Below are 6,406 nucleotides of genomic sequence, written 5' to 3'. Positions count from 1 at the left end.
TGATACAAGAGAAACTGATCCATCCTATGAGAAATGTAAGTAGAGTATTTGGGAGTATCTGTTATAGTCGGTTAATTGTAGAAGACTTGAATTGTGTAGAAGTTGCTGGATGTTTAGATTTTCAATAGAATTTGAGGTATAAGGATCAACAGAGGCAAGAGCACAGAGAAATAGCATCATAGAGTGGAAATGATGTATCCAGTTTTTCTGAAAAAAGGCCACACTTAGTTTGGTTAACCACAGGGAAGGTGGAATAAAGCCAAGGACAAAGTGGGGTGAGGAGGAAGGAGATGACTTATAGGTAGACCCGAACTTGACTTAGTGACCCGTAATAAATGAAGATGATGTCAAACCAAGGATTGATGAATACTGTGCTTCTTTTCCTTGGAGTAGGAATCCCAGGAAGAAAAAATTTGATTTTGGGAAGATAATGAATTTGGACAGTAGATAGATGTTTGTTTGTATATATCTTTAATGATATTTTAAAGAGTTGTCAAGAATAACAGGAAGAAACAAACATTTCCACCAAAATTTAAATTTATATTAAAGCATATAAAGAGAGCTAATACCTTGTAAGGACTTCAGTAAATCTTTAAAATTTAACCTATGCCTATCACAGAATATCTTTGATATGTGGTTAGACATGTAATTTTCCTGAGTGACCTCTAACAATTACCCAATGAGTCACCAGAGTACATTGAAACTTTGGCCTCAGAAAAACTCTGTCTCCAAAATGAGTACATCACAAAAACATTTTATTATATTTAATATACAAAAACAATTATTATGAACATGTTGTTTTGATTATAATAAAACTAGAGGCCCAGTGCATGAAATTGGTGCACTCGGGGGGTCCCTCAGCCCAGCCTGTGCCCTCTCGCAGTTTGGGAACCCTCGGGGGATGTCCGACTGGCGGCTTAGGCCCGCTCCCCTCCTTAGCGCTGCCACGGAGACAAGAGAGGCTGCCGCCACCATCGCTGCGCTCACCAGCCACGAATCTGGCTTCTGGCTGAGCGGCGGGTGCTCCCCCCTGTGGGAGTGCACTGACCATCAGGGAGCAGCTTCTGTGTTGAGCGTCTGACCCCTGGTGGTCAGTGCTTGTCATAGTGACCAGTTGTTCACCGTTCAATCAATTTGCATATTAGCCTTTTATTATATAGGATACTAACATTGGAACCCATAACTCAACTTAAAATCTAGTGCAATTACTACTGCTTTTGAAGCTATCTGTGTACTCTACAGAAACATCTGGACAATTGAAATCAATTGCTCTTCCTAATGGTGAACAGTTGCCACATTTTAAAACTGTAACCTTTAATATTATCCTAAACTAAACTATATTTGCCTCCCCCTCTAAAGTAACAAGCAGAATTTACACTTGAGTAGGTATTTGTTTTAGATTAGGGACCACAGAATTAATCTTAAAGTGGAGGGTTGATTTATACCTCAACCAAGCTTCTGCAGTGTGACATACCCCTCCACCTAGTCACAGGTAAACTCTCTAACTTCAAGGCCTTAGACTAAAAATATAATAGTATTTTCCACTTCTAATTCTTACCCCTTTTTTCAATTTTTTAATTGATTGTTAGTCTCTCATTTGGGGAATAGGATCAGTGAACCATGAACAACACACCCTTATTAAGTGAGCATTACAGGTTAATTTCTGGTGAGCAGACATTTAATCATTTGTAAACTCTCTGCAATGGGATGACTCTTTTAGCTCATCCTGTGGAAATTGTCTTCTGTCCTCACACTATTTTTAGCTTCAACTTCCTTGTCAGTACAAAGGAACTGATAAATTTGATTAATAGAATAATCAGATGGGAAAGGATCAATTGGTGTCTCCATTTGCCACCATTTTCTTAACTCTACTTTCATTTTCTCAACATTTATGTGAGGGAATAGGCTAAGTATTTTTATTTTTTAAAATATGTTTTTATTGATTTCAGAAAGGAAGGGAGAGAGAGAGAGAGAGAAGTATCACTGATGAGAGAGAATCATTGATCAGCTGCCTCCAGCCCCCCCCCCCCCCCCCACTTGGGATCCAGACTGGGCATGTGCCCTGACCAGGAATTGAACAATCACCTCCTGGTTCATAGATTGACACTCAACCACTGAGCCATATTGGTCAGGCTAGGCTATGTATTTTTAAATATTTGCTACCTACAGAAATCCTTGTTATTGGCTGTTGTAAACTCTAATTAAGGAGATAAGATAAACACCCAGGTAGGTGCTCCTAATGGATGTGGAGAAGTAGCCTGTGGCCCTCTCTCCCTTTCAACTCCCCTTCCTGGCTTCTCAGATTTGGAGAAGATGAATCAGTTTGGAGAAAAACAGATTTTGCCAAAGCCTGGACCAGGTAATTGCTAAAGGACCTTTGGTTCAAATATTCCAAGATCCACGATTTTTCCCACTTTTCACCTAAAAATGTCTGTCCCTTGGGACTATGCTTTCAATGGCAGTGCTGTCTCTCCTAGCTGTTCTTTGTATAGAAATGCAAGACCATAGCCCCCTTACTGCTTAACAAACATTGCTCTTCATAGCCAGCACTGAAAGGAGTCCAGATTTCAATTGAGTGGCCAAGTCTGACTATCTTTGAAATTAATAATACTAATATGTCATATTTTCATTATTCAGTTAGTTTTAACACTTAGAAATATTGAGGCTGTAGGATTATCCTGGTCATAAATGATGATGCATTAAAGACTTTAGCAAAGCCCATTGGAATTCCCTGTGGGAACAGAGAGGTCATGTCGTGGAAATCAGAAAGTGACTTTTATTTTCATTCTTTTTTCTCTGACACTGGCTTTGAGGAAGGTTGGAAATTTCCAAATTGCAGAAATGTTGGATTAGTTGGCATGAGCTATATAAAATGAGCCATGGGCAGTGTCAAGCCCCAGGGTGTTTTCTAACTACCCATACAACCTTTGATAGATGTATCTGGCCTGGAGTTTTATGGACTATCAATCTTTGAAAATCAAAGGACCCAATCCTTTTCTTAACTACTTTAAAAAAAAATGTTTTTCCTGAAATTGTAAATTAGATGCCTCCCAATCCATTGCATAAGAAACTTAGAGCTTGGTGAAACACCAGGAGTATCATTTGAAAAGAGGTTAAAAAACACAACTGGGGCTTGTTAAAAAGGAAAAGTGCTATTTTAACTCCAAGTGTCACATTTCCTATAGTCAGCTTTAGCAGTAAACAAGAGTTATTGGAGGTTTAGATAGTTTGAGACACTTCACTTATCCCCCAGTACTTGACTTCAGAAGCCAAACATTTAAAATGTATTTTGCTCTTGTGAAAATGTTTATCCATTTAAAATGCAGTGCCGTTTTAACAAAAGCACCATGGTGAGAAGATACAGCACAGTTAATAAACTGTCAGGTCCAGTACACATATACTTGAAAAGACCAGCACAGCTACTCAGGGATCGGCATTATAAATCACTGTTAACAAACCTTAATTTGCTTACTAGGCTAATGAATGATCTCCAATTTTTTTTTTGCAGTAATTAGCTTCACTAGCAGTCATGTTAAAGAAACCTGCCTTATACTACACTTAATTTCTGCTCCAAAATCTTTGGTCTCTGGTTTGCAGGGTGAAAACAAAATAAAATGAAGGAAAAAAATAACAAGAACTATCAGTCTCTATTGACAATTTGCTGGTAATAAATCCAGATTGTGGCTATTCTCCAGTAGAAGCACGGCCAAAGGTGATGACTGTCTTTCAGGGCTTATGAACGGTAATGTACTAGCAGATTTGCAGTTGCGTGGCGAAGCCAGATAATTGCAGTGTTTCCTATCTAAATGTGCTGCTCTATATAATGGCCTCTGATTTTAAGGAGCCATTTAAAATGCAGCAAGGCATAACAACTATGGGTTCTAGTGTACTCCTAATATTTCATATGTTCTCACATCTCATAAAATCTTGTCTAGACCAACAGATGACTAGAGGGGCAGCTGGACTGTCCCAAAAGGAAATTGGGGAGACTCTGAATCATGTGGGTAGGATTACAGAGATCCACCAAGAACTCATCCAAGATCAGGGTGTGTGCCATATTTCTCTAATTACTCCCAAGAGTCCCCCATTTCCATTTTAGTTCCTAAAGAGAACATTCACATTTTATGTTTTGTAAAAGGATCCTATCAATAACCGACTTTTTCCTATCTTTGTGGGAAATAGCCCTGACTTTGCCAAGGGAAGGTAGGGCTGTATCCTGTTCAGAGAAAATCATGGGAAGTTAGCATATCAACCCCAAACTCAAAGGACACAAGAAATTTGGTTCCTTTAGAATTTATTTAATGCCTTTCTAAAGGAACTTGTTCTGTAATATGAAAACCTGATTTTTCTGAACAAAAGGAGCATGAATACTAGAACATTCTGAGAATCAAAAGAAACTAGGGAATCCAACATATTCTTTTAATTAAATATTAAACAGCTAAGCATGTGACCAAAATGGAAGCCTTAAGCTACATTTTGTAGAGAGGCATAATATAGTTACAAGTTGTTTTCATCTATATGTTACTAAATTGCCAGCTTTCAACTTGATAATTAAAATAGACCTATTATTTTGACTTTACATAGGCTTAGAATTATAGAACCTCTGGGAAAGAAGGGACGTTGAAAATCACCTTGTGATATCATACAGTATTTGTCTTTCTCTGTCTGACTTATCTTGATTAGCATAACGTTTTTAAGGTCCATCCATGTTGTCACAAATGGCAGGATTTTCTTCTTGTCATTGCTGAATAATTCTATCATCTATACTAATAATAGAGGAATATGCAAATTGTCCAGGACCAAAGAGCAAGCTGCGTGGGGCGACCAGGCTGGCAAGGGGGGCAGTGAGGGGTGATCAGGCCAGCAGAGGAGGGCAGTGAGGGGACATCAGGCCAGCAGGGGGGGCAGTAAGGGGTGACCAGACCAGCAGGGGAAGCCGTGAGGGGCGACCAGGTCGGCGGGGGGAGGGGGGGTAGTTGGGGACAATCAGGCCAGTGGGGGCGGTCAGTTAGGGGCAACCAGTCCGGCAGGCAGGTGAGCAGTTAGGAGCCAGTGGTCCCGGATTGTGAGAGGGATATCCAACTGCCGCTTTAGGCTCCATCCCAGGGATTGGGCCTAAAGCGACAGTTGTACATCCCTTGAGGAGTCCCGGACTGGAGAAGGTGCAGGCTGGGCTGAGGACCTTCCACCGCCATGCACGAGTTCCGTGCACTGGATTTCTAGTATACATATAAATATACTAGTGACCCAGTGCACAGATTTGTGCAATTGAATGAAATTAATTAGAAGGTGGCTGGCAGGACAGGACTGGGTGAGACAGGCTGGACATGCCCTAGATCCAACCTCCCGTGGTCCCTTCCTGGCCATACCTGTGGTGGCGCAATGGCTCAAAAGTCATCTGCAAACTGAGCGGGGTCCCTTCAGCAGGTGGGGTCCCTTGGCCTGACCTTCAGGGTTTGAGCAGAAACCGGCTCTCTGAAGGGGTCCCCCGAGGGGTCCCGGAGTGTGAGAGGGCACTCTGCAAATTTGCTGTGGTACAAGGTGTGAAACGAAAATGCAAGTGTGCAGTAAACCAGGTTTGGGGTTGACAGTGACCCAGCAACAACATAACTCACAGCCGAAGGTAGAATCGTGTGGCCCTGTGAGGAATCGGGCTCCCTCCTCTCTGGTTTCGGGGTGCCTCACCTGAGAACCGCCACTGCCAAGTCCATGCAGCTTGGCAGCTCCTGCGTTGAACGTCTGCCCCCTGGTGGTCAGTGCGTGTCATAGTGGCTGGTTGGACAAAGGGAGGGACACTTAGCATATTAGCCTTTTATATATGTACTAGAGGCCCAGTGCACGAAATTCGTGCACAGGGGGGGGTGTCCCTTAGCCCAGCCTGCACCCTCTCCAATCTGGGACCCCTTGAGGGATGTCTGACTGCCCGTTTAGACCCAATCCCACCAGGGCAGTCAGACATCCCTCTCACAATCCAGGACTGCTGGCTCCCAACTGCTCACCTGCCTGCCTTCCTGATGGCCCCTAACCGCTTCTGCCTGCCAGCTTGATCACCCCCTAACCACTCCCCTGCCAGCCTCATTGATGCCTAACTGCTCCTGTGCCAGCCTGTTTGCCCCTAACTGCCCTCCCCTGCAGGCCTGGTCACCCCTAACTGCCCTCCCCTGCAGGCCTGGGTCCCCCCTAACTGCCCTTTCCTGCAGGCCCAGTAGCCCCCAACTGCCCTCCCTTGCTGGCCTGGTCCCTCCCAACTACCTTCCCCTGCTGGCCATCTTGTGCTGGCCACCTTGTGTCCACATGGGGGCAGGATCTTTGACCAAATGGGGGCAGCCATCTTGTGTGTTAGAGTGATTGTAGGATAGGACAGAGGCCTGGTGCACAGGTGGGGGCCGGCTGGTTTGCCCTGAAG

Source organism: Eptesicus fuscus, chromosome 4 (genome assembly GCF_027574615.1).
Source record: "Eptesicus fuscus isolate TK198812 chromosome 4, DD_ASM_mEF_20220401, whole genome shotgun sequence".
NCBI classification, from domain to species: Eukaryota; Metazoa; Chordata; class Mammalia; order Chiroptera; family Vespertilionidae; genus Eptesicus; species Eptesicus fuscus.
The sequence above is the reverse complement of the archived record's forward strand: the minus strand, read 5'-3'. Positions refer to the sequence as shown.